This window comes from Tursiops truncatus, chromosome X (genome assembly GCF_011762595.2).
Source record: "Tursiops truncatus isolate mTurTru1 chromosome X, mTurTru1.mat.Y, whole genome shotgun sequence".
Taxonomy (NCBI): Eukaryota; Metazoa; Chordata; class Mammalia; order Artiodactyla; family Delphinidae; genus Tursiops; species Tursiops truncatus.
In genome coordinates this window covers 122,112,326-122,130,457 of record NC_047055.1, presented here as the reverse complement: position 1 = coordinate 122,130,457, position 18,132 = coordinate 122,112,326, and the positions used below count along the sequence as shown (strand labels likewise).

Sequence of the window (18,132 nt, the reverse complement as noted above, 5' to 3'; positions counted from 1 at the left end):
TGACAAAAATAATAATATATCTTTTTTAGTTACGGTGGTCTCCATCAATGGCTTGCTTGCTTTTCTTATCTCCCCTCCCCACCCCCACCCTTAAGTTAAATTTCAGGGCTGGCATACGCACACAAACACACACACATGCTATATACAGACACATGTATATCCTCTATATATTTCCTAAATTTACTATATGATAAATTATGAATTTCAGCATGCTTAAATTTCTGTAACCACCACCATCATCAGGATACCAAACAACTAAATTCCGTTACCCCAGAGGTGTCCGCGGTGCTTTGCCTCCACACTCCCCACTCCCTCAGCCCCTAACCTGGGGCACCTGCCCATCAGCTCCGCTCTCCTGGTCTTGGTAATCGCATTTTAACTCAGGATGAAATGCCTAATAGTGAATCTCTCCACTCTTCCAGCGCCTTCCTTGACTCATGAATTTTACACTGTAGCACACTTGGGCCCGTGTGTTTTCCTCAGAATGATTTTGCACTGTGGATTTTATCAAAAGCAAGGAAAAGCCAAAACTTAGAGTTTCTTAATACTTGTAAGAAATCATAGTGAAAAAGTATCAGGTGTCGTGTTGGAGCCGCCTGTAGGATTTGCGCATTTCCTACGCCAGTTGATCGTTGCTGCCAAATCAGTTGAGATGGGACGTTTTTGGATGCACTTTCAGAGACTTTTTGGAGCAGTACTATGTAAAATGTATCAGTAGGTTAGACTCATGTCTTTAGTTTCAAAAACAGAACACACATTAAGAGGCGTGGTTTTCCCAGTGGGTTGATAACGTGACCGTAAAGTGCGCTAAAAATATCCAGTTGTGTTTGCATTAGTTTGTTGTAGAAGTGAGTTCCTACATCTATGTTTCTGTGTGGTGGTGAACCGGAATTTTACCTTGGGTCGTAATTTCACTATTTGTGATCGAATAAGGAATATCGTGTTTTCTAGAGGATCCTTCGCCTGGCGTCTGGGTCAGTTGTGTCCTGCCTTGGGTTGCCCGCCTGCTTGTGTGAAGTTGTTGAACCTGTGTGTGTCCTCACTTGCAAGTGAAAGGCTTGATGAGCTGATCTTGAGGCCTCTCCTACCCCGTGTGTGCGGATTGTAATGTGGAAAAGGCACACGTTAAATGTTGCGTGGGCTCTTTTTTTTTTTAAAACACTTTTGTAGGTTAAGGATTATGGTGGTTTTATATTAACTAGCAGTTTGGGTAAACTATGTTCCATGCTTTAACTATCGTTTTACCCATGATTGAAGTAAACAATATTCAGCTTAACATCGCTAAGTTACTGTAAAAAAAAGCCCGAGCAGCTCAGAAGACACTTTGGGCTGTGGGGTGCCTCTGAATAACTCTTACGAGCGTTGTAGTTTCCCAGTCTCAGGAGACCCCGTAAAATAAGCACAAACAATGCTCACGGCAAAATTCATAGTATTTAGAAGAGAGTGTCTCTGCCTTGAATTCCTGTCATTTTTTCCTATCGTGGTGGATGGAGCTGGAATCCTGAAAAGAAAACATGAGAGTTTTCTTTGCTTACTTCTCTTGAGCCTGGAACCCAGAAAATGACCCCAGATAGCCAGCCCTGAGCACTTTCCTTTCTGGAATACTTTCCGCCAACCCCCAGGGAGAATACAGAGGCAGGAGGAGGTGAGCACTCTCCCCGCGCCCCCCCCCCCCTCCGCCGGCGTGATCACCTTCTCTCTCTCCAAGATACTGAAGACTTTTGTCATGTCTACTGCAACCTGGACACCCAACCTCATCCATGTTGAAGCAAGGCTAGAGGGACACTGTCCGCTTCTTGGAGAGCTTAACTCGTAACTATTACAGACTTGCCCGTTGTCATTGGGCTTTAGAGTCTCTGTGAACATCCAGTATCCAGTTTGCAAACACTTCTGCTTGTTTAAACTTTCCGATAGATGGAAATTCGGGCAAAAGAAGCTTACTGTATGTGATGCCATTTTATTTCTTAAATCAGTAATAACAGATACTTTAATATGGTAAGACCACGTAAGTCACGATTGGGAAGAAAATTCTGTGTAACTGAGCAGTGCTTTTTGTTTCTAGTGCGTTGGGGTGATTTTTAGCCTTAGCCGGATCAGCTCTACCCTTCGAGGTACCCTTGTTATCTTGACATCCGTTTGAAGATGAGAAATGAGAAAGTGGAGCTGGAGGGATGTTACCCCGTTCATATGATGCAGACATCTGTAGCACCGGTATGCAAACATAATTCTCAGCACCTATAAAGTTCCAGGTGGTTGCCGAGTTTTGGGTTGTATTTAGAAAAGCAACTGAGTAGAGAATTGATGTCTCTACCATTTGATTTATTTAGGAGACAGAATAAACTTGGGTCCTTGCCTTAGGTTCTTTTTACAGCAGAATCTTATCAGGCATTTTAATCCCTTGAAACTTGAATGCCAACTCTGTGTTGGTAAAGACTCAAGTATTCACAGTTATCAATGTAAAAACAACGGGTGCCAGTCTCTGACAGTCCCAGGTCAGTCTTGGGAGACACGCTTTGGTTTAGCTCCTAATTTGATTATGAAAAAATACCACATTAGGTTTGTATTTCTAAGATGCACGATGATTCTGTGCCAGTTTCAACAATTTCTAGAGATCTGTAGCGTAATTCTTCAAAAAGCCTTGCCAGGAGAAACAGCATTGGAGGGGCACTCAGCTCAGAAGTTGATGAAAATAAGAAGTAATGATCTCGTGTGTCCAGGGCATCACAGAAATTGTTGTAGACCAGATGAGAACAAGGGGAGAGGCCTGTGGAAATTAGACTCGCCTGATAGATTTCATGGGACTCTGGTAAATTTCATGGGCCTCCTAGGACATTTCCTTGAAACCAGTAGTCTCCATGTTTAGTTGGGGCAGAGGGTGACAGAAATGCCTTGTCTCAGGTTTTAATTCACAAAGTGGGCTCCCAAGTGGACTGGATATCATATCTCTGGCAGTGACAATGAGATTTACTGGAGTGCAGGAAGAAACTTAAGTTCTCTGTTTGTTTATTTTTATGTAATAGTTACAAAATGTCTATTTGTGGTCTATGAGAAATGCATATAATGATCGCTGAGTGTTATCTCTAGTTAATACGTTACGTGAGTTGGAGTTAATGCTTAAAAGGTTTTCACTGAGAGGGATATGCAGTGAAAAAGCATCTAGAGATCACTGATGGGGTCCCCAGAGGTGAGAGGGGCTGATATTGAAGTCCCTGAATAAAGTGGGACACAGATGTGTTCCCCTTTTTCCGTCTGGCTTCACCTGCCACTGTGTGTGTGTGTGTGTGTGTGTGTGTGTGTGTGTGTGTGTGTGTGTGTGTGTGTGCACACACACACGTGTTGTGACTGAGATCTGACAGCTTAGAGATTGGACATACCTCCAGAGGCACAGCTGTTAATGATGTGACTTGGGGAAGAAAGAACATACGCTGACAGGGTGCTGTGCACGTTTTGGATCTACAGGATTGTGCGTGTTTTTAAAGCTGAAAAAATATTTGTGTTTCAGAACCAGATGACAATATCTCAGTTGCAGGTGCACGAGGAAACTTTGGAACAATGCTGTGCTTTTTAAGCATTTCATGACGCTGCAGTGTTTTCATAATCACTTAATTCTGTTTATAAATCAGCTGCTTTCATTGACGGATGCCCTCAGGGCTCCCAGGAACCAGGCTTTTTGTCAAATAGGTGATTCAAACTTTAAAAGATGGGAGATAGCGCTGGAACTGGGTTGTGATAAGTCTCTCGGTGCCTTCAGTCTGGCTGTTTATTTGTTGTTGTTTTCTTCCAGAAACATATTTCATCCATCGTGGTGGTTATTAAATCTTTTATTTTTTGCATTTCACATTAGAGGCTTTTTAAAAGAGAAAACTGTCATTTTGGTTGATGCTGTATTACTGGTGTTACAGAGAGTAAATAAATACAAGAGTTACATTCACACCCCAGACCACATTGTGGCCTGTGGAGGTGAGACATAGGACTCACCTCCAAACTGCAGGTCTTTGGCTGAGGTCGTTTGCTGAGAACGGCTGAAGCTTTGGTTTTCATGACACCAAGTGTCGACCGCAAGTAGTTCCAGGTTTCCGCACCAGCCTTTTTGTTTGTTTAATTTGAAATGATTGGTACGTTAGCTTCGGTTTTGTGTGTGATTTTCGGTGTTTGTGCCTGTTTTTCCCTTTGTGGATAATGAGTTTGCAGCATAGCTCTGTATGTAAAGGGAAGCTGATGTTGGTCTTGTTCTCTGTACCGTCGGGGCACCAGGGCCACACGTCATTTCACAGTCGTCAGGATCCACGTGGACATTCATTTGTCCTTTGGTAAACGGATATATTTATCTCCTACTTAAAAAAAAAAAATTGCTTCTCTTTACAGTAATATTCAGAACGCACCTACTGTGAAGAGAGGAGAAGCAGGAAGTAGTTTTTTTTTTTTTTTTTTTTTGACTGCACCACGTGGCCTGCGGGATCTTAGTTCCCCCACCAGGGATCGAACCCAGTCCCTCCAGGCCCTCGGCAGTGAACGCACGGAGTTCCAACCACTGGACAGCCAGGGAATTCCCAGGAAGTAGAATTTTTGACATCTACATTATGCACCTTTGTCTCTGCTCTCCAGAGATCAGGACATTTAAGCTCCCGTAACAAATTTAGTTTTAATGAAAGTCTTTGGGAATGTCCTTTATCTGCCCCGTGCCTGCCCATCTAAGGGGAGGGAGAAATTACACAAAGTACTTTGCTTTTAGCCGGTTTCCTTGAGCCTTGTCCGGGTCCTGACTTCTTACTGCCAGCAGGTCAGCTAGACACTGGTCAGTCGCTTCAGGTCTGGACAGGAATCTTTTTCTGTCTTTGTTGTTGATAATTTTCTAATAATTATTCATTTGATTATTTGCCAGCCAAATTACCCTAAATAATATTCAGAGATGTATCAGAGACTAGCCGCATCCTGAGACTGTTCGCAGAAGTGGGCACAAAATTTGATTCTATTTCCTAAATGTGTACCTCAGGTACTCACGAAGTGCAGAGACCTGTGTATACCCTCTGGGAGTTAGAGGCCCAGGTGTACAGAGCAGGAATGCAGGGGAACAGTAGCACCAAATGTTTGCGTCAACGGGACGTGAAATCTCCAGGTATGCTGACCTTTGAGGGAAGATCTGAAAACAGATGAGTTTGTGGTGGTGCGAATTACCACTCACATCATTTCCGTCAGGGAGGCAGTTACTCTTCTTGGGAAGCTCGGGTTATTAGAATCAGCTATCTTCATTTTCCCACAAAAATATAAATCAGTTGTGGTTCAGATAATTGTATGTGAGGCTTTACCACTGGAAATTTGAAGTTAGCGGAATTGTACACCCCTGGTTAATTACATTAGTCTACTCAAACTAAATATAGGATACGATTAGCTCATGGAAATGTTTCGTTTTTCTCTCAGGCAGTACGGTGTCTGTCCACCCAATAGTTAATAGTTTTTAATTCCATTATGTAATTTTTGGATCATCCTGTGTTTCCAGAAAAGTTAACTGAATAAAACTAGAGACTGTATGTTTTCACTATTTCACTATTCATATTTAAACATGAAATGGTGCACAGAATAAGCTGTCCTTTGTGAATTTTAATTTTCTCAGCTCCTGGCACAATAGAGGGGTAAGCTGGGGTCCCATTTTTTTTAAAATTTTTATTTATTTATATTTATTTTTGGCTGTGTTGGGTCTTCGTTTCCGTGTGAGGGCTTTCTCTGGTTGCGGAGAGCGGGGGCCACTTTTCATCGCGGTGCGCGGGCCTCTCACTGTCCCGACCTCTCTTGTTGCGGAGCACAAGCTCCAGACGCACAGGCTCAGTAGTTGTGGCACACGGGCCTAGTTGCTCCGCGGCATGTGGGATCTTCCCACACCAGGGCTCAAACCCGTGTCCCCTGCATTGGCAGGCAGATTCTCAACCGCTGCGCCACCAGGGAAGCCCTGGGGTCCCATTTTTCTGCGTGGCTTTTGCTTTAAGGGAAGTTTGGGTTTGGTTCATAGTTTGCTATCGAAGAGTATGTTCAACCTTCTTGAATTACCTGTTGTGTTTGCTTTTCCATTGAATGTTCTATCTTTGGACAAGGAATGTATTTTTCTGTATGGGTTTCTGGTGGCCCGGATGTTCATCAGAGCGGAATTTCTCTCTGTCCGCACTGCTGCCACTGGGCAGTTCGGCTGTTCTGTAGTTCCTAGTATTGAGTTGGACACACTGTAGATTCAGGTTGGGCTGTCATTCCTTTTGCAAGCTATGTGATACTTTGTTTTATTTGGATTTGCCATAGATGTTTGCTTTGCCTTGGGATGGCTGTAGATGGCCACCTGTGGTGATAAATTTCACGAAGAAGATCGCTAAATCCCATTTAAGGTCTAGTTGATTTTCAGGAACCGTGTTACTGAGGTGTAAATTACATACCAAAAAAAGCACCCACTTCAAGTGTACAGTTTCAGGGATTTTTAGTCATTTTACCGAGTGGTGCAGTCATCGGTCATCATCCAGGTTTCAGGCATTTTCATTCCACAGTAAGATCGCTCCCGTCTTCAGGAAGGTCATGTCATCCATTCCTGCGCCCCCTGCCAGCCCCAGGCAGCCACTAATCTCCTTTCTGTCTCTGTAGATTTCCCTTTGCTCAGAACCCGATGGTGGGAGGTGATTTAGTGAACCTTCCCCGCCCCCTCTCCAGGAGAGGGGTACCTAGGGAGAGTGCAGGGCCGCACGGGGAGCCTTGGTGTCCTCCCTGTAAGATCAGGATAGAGATGGGTTGGTTGCAGGCTCTCAAGGCGGAGCCGTGCGGGAAGTAAGTAGCTCTGTGGAAAGACAAAAAGGTCATTATTCCCGTCTCACCCCTGGCTTCTTCGTGACTTTTTTTTCCCTTAAATTCTATATATATGTGTTAGCCTACGGTAGTTGTCTTTCTCTTTCTGACTTACTTCACTCTGTATGACAGACTCTAGATCCATCCACCTCATTACAAATAGCTCAATTTCATTTCTTTTTATGGCTGAGTAATATTCCATTGTATATATGTGCCACATTTTCTTTATCCATTCATCCCATGATGGACACTTAGGTTGTTTCCATCTCCGGGCTATTGTAAATAGAGCTGCAATGAACATTTGGTACATGACTCTTTTTGAATTATGGTTTTCTCAGCGTATATGCCCAGGAGTGGGATTGCTGGATCATATGGCAGGAATAAAGACACAGACCTACTAGAGAACGGACTTGAGGATATGGGGAGGGGGAAGGGTGAGCTGTGACAAAGCGAGAGAGAGGCATGGACATATCTACACTACCAAAGGTAAAATAGATAGCTAGTGGGAAGCAGCCGCATAGCACAGGGAGATCAGCTCGGTGCTCTGTGACCACCTAGAGGGGTGGGATAGGGAGGGTGGGAGGGAGGGAGACGCAAGAGAGAAGAGATATGGGAACATATGTATATGGATAACTGATTCACTTTGTTATACAGCAGAAACTAACACACCGTTGTAAAGCAGTTATACCCCAATAAAGAAGTTAAAAAAAAAGAAAGAAAAAAACTTTTACATTTAGGGACTTCCCTGGCAGTTCAGTAGTTAAGACTTTGCGCTTCCATTGCAGGGGGCACAGGTTTGGTCCCTGGTTGGTGAACTAAGATCCCGTATGCCCTTGCGGCACGTCCCCCCCAAAAAGAGAGAGAGAAACGTTTACTTGTAGTCAGCAAACTGAAGCTAGAGGAGTTCGTCTTATATTTAGGGTCATACTAATCGTGAAGAATCGTGCATAAAGGGCTGCATTGGACAGGTGCGGAGTCTGGACAAGGAACTGCGTTTACAGTGATGGACTCAGTCCCTGGAGAACCCAGGACACAGCCATAGGGCAGTCAACCCTCCATGCCCCTGCTGCCTCCTCCTTGAAATCCCGTCCTGTTTCTTTCATGGCGTTGGATGTTTGACTTTGACGGAAGTTCCGTCTTGGTCGGGATATACCTTAGCTCAGTGGTCCTCCACCAAGGACAGTTTTGCTCCCAAGGGACGCTGGACAATGTCTGGGGGCCTTTCTGGTTGTTACCAATGGGGAAGGGGTGTCAGTGGCATCTAGTGGATAGAGGTCAGGGGCGCTGCCCAGCATCCTGTAATGCAGGGGATGAGGCCCCAAGGCCCACAAAGAATTACTCAACCCAAGAGGTCATTAGTGCCGAGGTCAAGCATCCCGCCTTAGAAGCTTGAATCTCGTGGTTGAAGACTTGGTAAAGTTGAAGGACTAAAACCCGCATCAGACTTAGAGAAGTTGGGAAATCTATCCGTCCTCATACATTCCAGGGAAATACGGATCTTTTTCTACAGCAAAGGACAAGCAAGGTTTTGGGAGCTAACTTCAGAGGGAAAAGAAATTCCTTTAGAAGTATTCATTTACAAATAAACAGCGAAATTACGCAGACGTCTGGGGTTTGATCTGGAAATCGCACTTCATCCTTATCTCTTCCCCAAGAACTGAGAAAGGAGGGCGGAAGATCCTGAGTGAAGACTCTCCACGTTGATGACTGTGCTGGAAGGGAGTGGCTGCCGTGAGCCCAGCCTTTCAGTGCATCTGCTTACGGCCCTCCCTCCAGGGTTTTGGTTTCTATAGGGTTTTCATTTGCTGTGCGGAGTGCGGAGCGTGCAGTGTGCAGGGTGTCACAATAGCCAGGCCTCCACCCCTTGTTCTCTTCATCTGGTCAACCTTTGAGCCCCCTGAGAAGTTCAGGGCCCCCTGCCTGGGCCCCAGCCCGCTTACCTGCGTGCATCCCCTTCTCTGCCCTGCATCTCCCAGCAGGAGCTGCCCCGCACCCCTGCGGCACTTGTTGCTACCCGAGGGGGGGGCCCTCTCCCTGCCTGCACCCCTGCAGCCGGCCTTGCTTTGGGGGCTTCCAAAATGCAAGGCTTTTCCTCTGAACAGATTCTGGGTTTTGTTCCTTTTTCCTGTTCTAAGCTCGGTCCTGTTTCTAAGGTGATACCTAAGAATATGCTGATTTCCCTGAATCCCCGCACTGTGGGGTTGTAACTCCCAGCTCCTCCGGCAGAATAACCGATACTAGCAGTCCACAGTGTGATGTGGTAGATTCTGTTTCTGGCATGTTCAGCTGTCCATGTACAACTGTGTAGTCTTGCGTTTTTATCTATGTGGGACCATATTACACTGGTTTTGCACCATCTGCTTGCTTGCTTTTTTTTACCCCTTTGTTAAGGTATAATTGAAGTACAGTAAACCAGGCGTATATAAGGTGTGCACGGTCATCAGTTTCCTCCTATGTTTGCTGTCTTGAGAGTGGTGCTGGCTTCTGGGACACGTGCATATCAAGATAACACGTATTTCCGTGGCTTCCACATTTCCCTGTGCCTTTCTGTAATCTCTCTCTGCTTCCCCCCACCTCCGGGCAACCATTGATGGCTTTCTATTACTAGATGGGTTGGTTTGCATATCCTGGAATTCTGTATCAGTGAAATTGCACACTGTGTGCTCATTATTTTGCCTGGCTTCTTTCACTCGGCCTGGTGATTTTCGGCTTTATCCATGTTGTGGCCTGTGTCACTAATTCATCCCCTCTTATGACTGGGTAGGATTCCATCAGGTATGGACGCACCACCGTGGATCCATTCACGCGTTGTTGGACACCTGGGTTGTTTCCATTTTGGGGGTTATTATGAATAGTGCTGCTGTAAATATTTTTGTGACCTTACCACTGGTTCTCAAACTTCATTGTGTACCAGTGCCCTGTGGAGGGCTTGTGAAAACACAGGTTGCCAGGCCCCATCCCCAGAATTTCTGAGTCAGTAAATCTGGGCGGGGCCCGAGACTCTGCATTTCCAGCAAGTTCCCAGCTGACACTGATGCTCCTGGTCTGAGGCCCACACGTGCCTTAGAGGAAGTCTTTGTAGACTGTGACTGTTAGTTGTTCCAAATGTTTCTCTCCTAGACTGTTCCTTATAACGTTGCTCATGGTCTTAACCACCACGCTTCCCATTTCTGTACGCTTGGATGTGTCCGTCTTTCCTCTTGGCTTCCTTATTACGTCAAGGGGCTAATACCAGGAATAACTCGGGATGCGTGGGTCGGCGTGCTGATGAACGCCAAACGCCGGCCGTGATACCCTGCCGACTCTTGTGGGATCTGACTTGCGCCCTGTCTGCGGTTGCCGGGGTCACCTTCTGAGGAAATGGTCCAGGCCCAGGTGGGGCGGGATTGGACCCAGGCCCTGCGCCAGGGGCTCCCCATGCTGCTGGGTCCACTGCAATCTTAAGGCTGCTCACCCGCCTTTCCTCTCACAGGGGAGCAATACCTATCCTTTCTCCATCCCATCCCCTCCCGTCTGAAACAGCCAGCCCAAGCCAGTGAATGTATTTTACTTTCAGTTTGCTTTTCGGGAGTCTAATCTGAATCTGCTGACCTGGAGCAGCCGGAAGTTATCAGTAGACGTTTGCTGCCGTAGCCAGTGTATTTGTTACCATTGTTTTTTTATTTTGGAGAGAGAGAATACTTTCATTATAGAGGGTTGCTTTAAATTACTGAGAACTGTTACTTTTGCAGAATCGTCTTCCTGCATTTCATCATGTGCCCCAGGCGTCCCACTTTGCTCCTCAGCCCGCTCCATAAACCACCTCTGGTCACAGTTTGCTGCCGACCTCTGCTCAGGCGTTCCAGAATCTTTACTGTGGAGTGGGCTGGTGCGCAGGATTGCAGGCTTGTTAAGTAAACTAACCTCCTTGGGATGGTTAAATTTTTTAAAGTTTGCAGTGACTTGTAATCATTGGCTGATATCTTAGTGGTTGTTTCCTCTTCCTCTCTCTTCTTCTCCTATTTTTTAATATGACAGCTTTATTGAGATATAACTTACATACCATGCAACTCACTCATTCAAAGTGTGTATAACTCAGTACTTTCCTGGTATTTTTACAGAGTTGTGCAGTCGTCACCACTGTCTAATTCTGTAGCATTTTTATCACCCTGAAAGAAACCCCTTACCCATTAAGCCGTCACTTCCCAAATCCCCTCTCCACCCAGCCCCTGACAACCAATGATCTGCTTTTTGTCCCTGCGGATTTGCCTATTCCGGACATCTTCTATAAATGGAATCACACAATATGTACCCTTTGCTGTCTAGCTTTCTTCCCTTAGCGTTAGGTCTTTGAGGCGTGTCCATGTTGTAGTGTGTGTTATTCCAGTTTCTTGGTGAACGTTTTGTGGAATCTCTGGGTAATCAAGGAGGGCTTGGGGCCTGGGGTGGGGAATCAGGTGGAAGAATGTTACGGGCTGGGTAAACCCGGGGCACGGGCTGCTCCTTTCAGATGACGTTGAAATGGAAAACGGTTCACAGAAGGAGCCATGTTTTATAAGACCATTTCCAGTTCAGCTTCCAATTGGGCGTACACTGTATCTGCCTTCTCCTTCTCTTTAGTTCCATCTCTTCCCCTAAATTTCAACCTAGAAAACAGTTGTGGTCAGTTAAAGCTGTGTCTGCTGACCCCTCTTTTGTGCTGCCTTTTGGACGGCATTTTATTTTCTAAATTTACTTTTGGCTGCACTGGGTCTTCTTTGCAGTGTGCAGGCTTTCTCTAGTTGCGGCGAGCGGGGGCTACTCGTCGTTGCGGTGCGCGGGCTTCTCATTGCGGGTGCGCGGGCTTCTCATTGCGGTGGCTTCTCTTGTTGTGGAGCACGGGCTCTAGGCCCACGGGCTTCAGTAGTTGCAGCACACAGGCTCAGTAGTTGGCGGCACGCGGCCTCCAGGGCATGTGGGCTTCAGTAGTGGTGGCGCGTGGGCTCAGTAGTTGTGGCTCGTGGGCCCTAGAGCGCAGGCTCAGTAGTTGTGGCGCACAGGTTTAGCTGCCCCGCGGCATGTGGGATCTTCCCGGGCCGGGGCTCGAACCTGCATTGGCAGGCGGATTCTTAACCACTGAGCCACCAGAGAAGTCCCTGGATGGGATTTTAGAGGGTCCTTTCTTGGTGTGAGACGTAGGAAGCCTGTAGTCCCCAAGGGGGTAGTGTGAAGTTGCTCTGGGGTCGTGGGGTTCCAACCAGCTAGACTTTGGCTGCGTTCTGGGGCCTCCCTGAAGCCACAACGCCGGCTTAGACTGAGACAGAGTCGTAGAGTTGTTTACTTTTCTGAATGTATAAGCCTTCTGCCTCTGTAGAGCCATAAATTACCGTTCCGGGGTCAGGTGGGAGAATATGGAGGCTGATTTTTCCCCAGCTCTCCATAGGCACGACTTTCTGGGGTGTCTGTGCCTTGAACAGAGAGCTTATTGGTAAGGCTGAAGGTCATGTGTGTTTTCTCCGTTGATCTTATAATTGACTGTGTTAGTTTCTTGTCACTCTTGGGACAGATGACCCCAAACTTCCTGCCTTGAACGACTCCGCTCTGTTATCTTATAGTTCCAGAGGTTGCAAGTCTGAGATGGGTCTCATTGTGTCAGTGGGGCCGCCTTCTTTTCCAGAGGCTTTCGGGAGAAGCCAGTCCTTGCCTCTTCCTGCTTCTAGAGGCCTCCTGCATTCCCTGGCTCATGGCCCCTTCTTCCATCTTCAAACCCAGCAGTGCAGCATCTCTGATCATTCCTCTTTGGTCACGTGTCTCTCTGACCACAGCCTGGAGAGATTGCCCACTTTTTAGGGCTCACGTGATTACATTGCCCTCCCCCCCCATCCAAGATAATCTCCCCTGCTCAGCATCCTTAACTTCATCGCATCTGCAGAGTCCTTTTGGCCGTGCACGGTAACACTGTCACAGGGCCCAGGGATTAGGGCATGGGACTGTCTGGGGGCCATTATTCTCTGGCTCCATTGACAGTCTCCAAGGAGACTTATTTCCTTTGTTTCTGTCTCTAAATTTGTTCCTCTGAGCCCTGCAAGGTTTGTATATTTATTTAATATTTGCTGTTTGTCTCTTGAATGATTCAGAAGTCGTGGAGCTGTTTGGTCGGTGTGCCTGCCTTTCACTGCGGTGGAGCCACTGGCCGAGTCGTGATTTACCTCTGGGCACACCCGGTTGTTTTCTGTCTTGGAAGGACCTGGGATTTTTGGTGCTGATCGAACACATTTGTATGTCTAGAGCCTCTCCTTCCCAAGAACTCCATAGTTGGTGGGTGGCCCTGCCACTGTCAGTTTGAGGGTCTCTCGGGGACTCTGACAGAACTATTCCCTGGAGTTAGTGTCTCACAGTCTGAGTCAGCTGTGGGAAAGACCACCACGATGTGAGAAGAGTGGGACCTGGCCCCCAGGACTTCAAAGATACCATGTGTGCCTTTATGGGGACTGAATTGGTGGGTTTGTGGCTCCATACAAGAGTGGAGGAAGACAGGTGGGGGTAGGGACAGAAAAGTCATAATAATATCCACTTGTTAATCAGCATTTTGGTTCAGAAATATTTGGGGAGTGTATCAGTCAGCTTTCTGCTTTGCTGATGATGTGTAACAAACAGCACCCCCGCATACAAAGGCTTACAGAAACAAGCACTTATTTCTTCACAGAATTTTTTAAAATTGAGGTAACGGTTTATAACATGTAAGTTTTCTGTGTACAGTACCGTATTTTGACATCTCTGTATGCTGGAGCGTGCTCACCACCGAAAGTTTAGTTTCCATCAAAAATACGGAATGCTTCATGAATTTTTGTTACCCTTGTACAGGGGCCATGTTAATCCCTGTATCTTTCCAGTTTTAATATATGTGCTGCTGAAAAGAGCACCAAGCACTTACTTCTTGCTTACTGGTCAGTGGGTGGTGAGGTGTGGCTCTGCTGGGCTCAGCTGGGTGGGATCAGGGAGGCCTGGTCAGGCTCTGGGCTGGGTTTAGGACTGAGCTCCTAATCTCCTCCTTCTGAGGCTAGTAGCCTCTTGGGGCATGTACTTCTGCCCCTCCTATCTGGTATAAGAAGAAGCCAAGCTACATCACGCAGTCACGTTTAAAACCTCTGCCTGTCCTTCCCACTAATGCTCGTTGACCGGAGCAAGTGTCGTGGCCAGATCCCACATCCATGGGCTGGGGAGGGCTGTTCCAGTCGGGAGGTCATGCAGAGTCACACAGCAAAGGGGGCAAAAGGCACGTGTGTTAAGAGGCAAGAGGGAAGAAGCGGGATTGTGATACCTTCTGCCCTGTTGGTGTGTGGGAAGGAAGATGACCCCAGTGGACGAGACTGATGCACCCAGTTATATCCAGGGAAATAGCCCCGTAGGTGGATGTTGGAAGCAGCAGGTGCCTGTGAAATATGTAGCTTCCTTGGTTCCATCTTAGAACAGGGGTTCTCAGCTGGGCAGGTGGTGGTGGTGGGGCAGTCGTGTCCCCCCAGGGACATCTGGCAACATCTGGAGACATTCTGTTGTAACTAGGGGAGAGGGTGCTCCTGGCATCTAGTGGGTAGAGGCCAGGGACGCTGCTCAGCATGGAACAGTGCACAGGACGGTCCCCCACGAGGAATTACCTGGCCTGGGTCCACATGTGCCCAGGCTGAAGAGCCCTGCACAGATGCAGTTTCCAGGTGACTGTCGTGCACTTTGAAGTTTGAGCACCACATCTTGCAGGACTGTCTCCACTGGGAAGGGCAATTGGCAGTCCTTTCCATATAAAGACATAAAGCCCTCCCGAGGAAAAAGGAGTTGTTTAATCTCTCCCAGATGGCTGTGTGGAAGCAGGTTACAGCCCAAGGGTCTTGGCTAGGTCTCTGATTTCTGTGACTTATTCTCATCGGCTTGGTACTGTATTAATTCTTTAAATTTTATTAATTTTTTTTTTTTGCACAGCCTAATAAATGGACCATTTATTTGGTGTTGGAAAATCTGTTTTTTATTAGGAGATTTCCATTATGAGCTTAATACTCTTTTTTTCCAGGTGGCCTTTTGCCCACTGTTTCTCTTACGCATGTATTTTCTCTTTCCTCACCAGCAAGACTGCAAGTACTTGACAGCAGAGATCACGCCTTAGGTTTCCTTTCGGCCCTGCACCGTAGCAAGCACACGGTAATTATGGGTCAGTTGCTCATGGTGTCCTTTGCAGTGCACGTTGTGCTGCATGGCTAAGGGTCGTTTATCATGTTTCCATGGACCAGCCTTTTGTCTCTTGCTGTAAATTCTGTTTCCAGTCTTTGGGGGCTGATGCCTTAGCGTGTTGACACTCGGTTGCTTTGTGGCCAAAAGAAAGTTTTGACCTCATTAGAGGAGGGAGCCGTGTCACTGAGAGGCTGACAGCCTCCTTCCTCCTCTCACACAAGTGTTGTTTTATTTTGGTGATTGAAATGTTGAGGGTATGAAAAAAAAATCAGAGGATCTGACTTGCTGGCGGGACAAGCAGAGGACAGTGCTGTGAGTGAGGGAGTGAAAGCCTGTCTATTCCCACCCGCATCGTCGTGCACAGCAAGCAGATAGAGATTTTCTGCTAAAAAGCTGGCTGCGGAAGCACTTGCTCTAGAGGATGCTGTGTCACCTAGAATTGGCTGTCATCAGATCAGCCAAGTATCACCTCTCGGGGCGACCAGCAAGTTACGGAAGTAACTCTGTTGTGCAGAACTTTCTATTTCTCTCTTTCGTTCTCTCCCTTTCCCCCTCGGTTGAGTGCTGTTTAAATGAAATGGTTCTCCTTGATTGTGTCTTTAGTACAGTAGTTGTGAGAGCAAGGCTTTTGTTCTTCCTGATTCCCTGTTGAGAAAAGACATCTCCTGGCTTGTGGGATGCAGGGGCGGGGGGTCAGGACCCACAGAGACAGTTCCATCCTTCAACTGTCCTTTTTTATTTTCATTTCATTTTTTAAAAATTGAGATATAATTGACATATAACGTATTAGCCGAAGGCGCGTAACATAATTATTTGATGTATGTAAACATTGTGATGTGACCACCACAATAGGTTTAGTTCACATCCATCATCACACATAGTCACTCATTTCTTTTTCTTGTGATGAGAACTTTTTTTTAATCTTTATTTATTTATTTTTGGCCACGTTGGGTCTTCGTTGCTGCACGCGGGCTTTCTCTAGTTGCGACGAGCGGGGGCTACTCTTTGTTGCGGTGCGTGGGCTTCTCATTGCGGTGGCTTCTCTTGTTGCGGAGCATGGGCTCTAGGTGCGTGGGCTTCAGTAGTTGTGGCACACGGCCTCAGTAGTTGTGGCATACGGGCTTAGTTGCTCCGTCCATGGGATACATGTGGGATCTTCCCGGACCAGGGCTCAAACCCGTGTCCCCTGCATTGGCAGGCAGATTCTTAACCACTGCGCCACCAGGGAAGTCCCGTGATGAGAACTTTTAAGATTTATTCTCTTAGCAACGTTCAGATATACTCTCCAGTATTGTTAACTACAGTCATGTATTACGTTGAATCCCCCGGACTTACTCACTTATGTATGCATGTATGTATGTATGTATTTATGTATGTATGTATGTATGTATGTATTTATTTATTTGGCTGCGCTGGATCTCAGTCGCACTTGCGGGATCTTCCGCTGTGGCATGTGGGATCTAGTTCCCAGACCAGGGATGGAACCCGGGCCCCCTGCATTGGGAGTGCGGAGTCCTAGCCACTGGACCGCCAGGGAAGTCCCGGGACTTAACGTATTTTACGGCTGGAAGTCTGCACCTTTGATGCTCTTCACCCACATCCCCTCTCCCGCCGCCTCTGGCCACCACCATCTGTCCTCTGTGCCTTTGAGGTGTCAGTTCTTCTCTACCACCTTGTTGGCTGCCCTGTCACCTCCTGGGCTGTGAGGGCACCAAGTTGGTGTGTCTGACAAAGCAGGTGACCTAGGAGGCCGCATGGAGTAAAAGAGGAGATGAAAATAGAAGTATGTGAACTAAACGAAAATTATGTGAACTACAAAATGAGAAAGGCCCTGAGCTGCCGCATTTCCACATGCAGGTCTAGCAATGTCACGTTATGCTACCGACCTTGGCAAATTTTCCAGCTGTCCTTCTGTCTAAAATACAACTTACATGAAAATGAGCCCATCCCTTGGAACTTAGTGGTTAGGAAACTGGAGTCAGGTTTGGGGAAAGGGACCCTCACCTTGTTAGACCCGACACCCCCCTCCCCTCAAGAGGCACCTGGACTGTTACTCATGGCGAACAAGTTGAGCTGAACGGCACTTAGGAGGAAACGGAACTTCCCTTTCTGTTGGGCGTGCCTGTAGCAAGACGTTCTGAGCACCGATTCTTGTCTCACAGCAGAACGTGATTCATGTTACTGTCGCTTACGGAGTAGAGTGTTGTTGAGATTGGGGGCGGGTGGGTGTGTGCGTGCGCGAAGGGGAGAGGAGCGGCCGGATGAAGCCGTGGGGAACGCAGGGAATATGTTAGAAGATGTGCTTTCGAGGACAAACAGTAAACTTTTGGCAATAGGCTGAGTTTGTGACCTGTGACTCAGACAGTGTGATTGAGGGAGATTCCAGTGGTCATTTACTTCCAGCCGCCTTATCGGTGCCACGGGGCAGTGTCTCATTCAGCTTTCCAGAACGCTCTCTAGGAACTCTTTATGCTTGATGGAGATGGTATTTCTCCTCTCACTTCACTGTGGTTTAAAGAACTGGGAACTGGCGTTACAAGCCGTCTCCACGTTCCTTTGATGATTGTGTAATTTATCAGTGGAGAGTTGCCCATGACCTTCCTAGCATCTGACTTCTCACAGGGTACCTGCGCTCACGGTCTGCCTGTGGAACACGTATAATGGAGAGTGAAGACTTTTACAACTAGGTGGGTCCTCCTGATTGGAAATTGGGGTTATTTGAGCCAACGCAAGTCAGTTCCTGACCTTATCCAAGATTAACTGCATTAAATCAAAGAAGACCTATATAACTGTAGGTTATAATTCTTTTTTTTTTTTTTTTTTTGGTCCAATACCAAGACTGACGTTTCCCTGGAAAGAGCCCTTGAATAGGAGCAGAAGGATTGAATTTTAGGCCTAATGCTATCATTAACCACCCACTTGACACTGGCCCCAAGAGAATAAAGGAATCATCGTTTCTCTTCTGTCAGCTGATCGCTTGGGCCACATGCTCTCCAAGAGGTTCCAGCACACAACGTGATGGTTCCGTTTTCAAGACTGTCCTCAGCCCCTAGTCTGAGTTACTGGTGTTATGGGGGGTTGCTCTATCACTCGCAGCGGTAAGAACTGTGTATGGTGAAACCCAGTGACCAGAAAGCT

At 47.0% G+C, this 18,132-nt stretch overlaps 1 protein-coding gene and 1 non-coding gene across 16 annotated transcripts in view; one reads left to right on the top strand and one right to left on the bottom strand.

Annotated features, from left to right (window-relative positions):
• Nucleotides 1-18,132, top strand: part of TBL1X (transducin beta like 1 X-linked) — a 225,265-nt gene that overhangs the window by 6,191 nt on the left and 200,942 nt on the right. Inside the window, exon 1 of one of the 15 annotated variants that reach the window (XM_073799400.1) lies at nt 2,140-2,211. The exons of 13 other annotated variants lie outside the window; for them this stretch is intronic. The gene's annotated coding sequence lies outside the window, so the exon portion shown is untranslated. Of the gene's footprint in view, nt 1-2,139; nt 2,212-14,890; nt 14,965-18,132 lie in introns of those variants that run through there. One more of the 15 variants, XM_073799399.1, reaches the window with a different exon arrangement.
• LOC117310449 (U6 spliceosomal RNA) lies at nt 13,596-13,697 on the bottom strand. Its single transcript, XR_004524600.1, has one exon. It is a non-coding gene; the product is annotated as a U6 spliceosomal RNA (small nuclear RNA).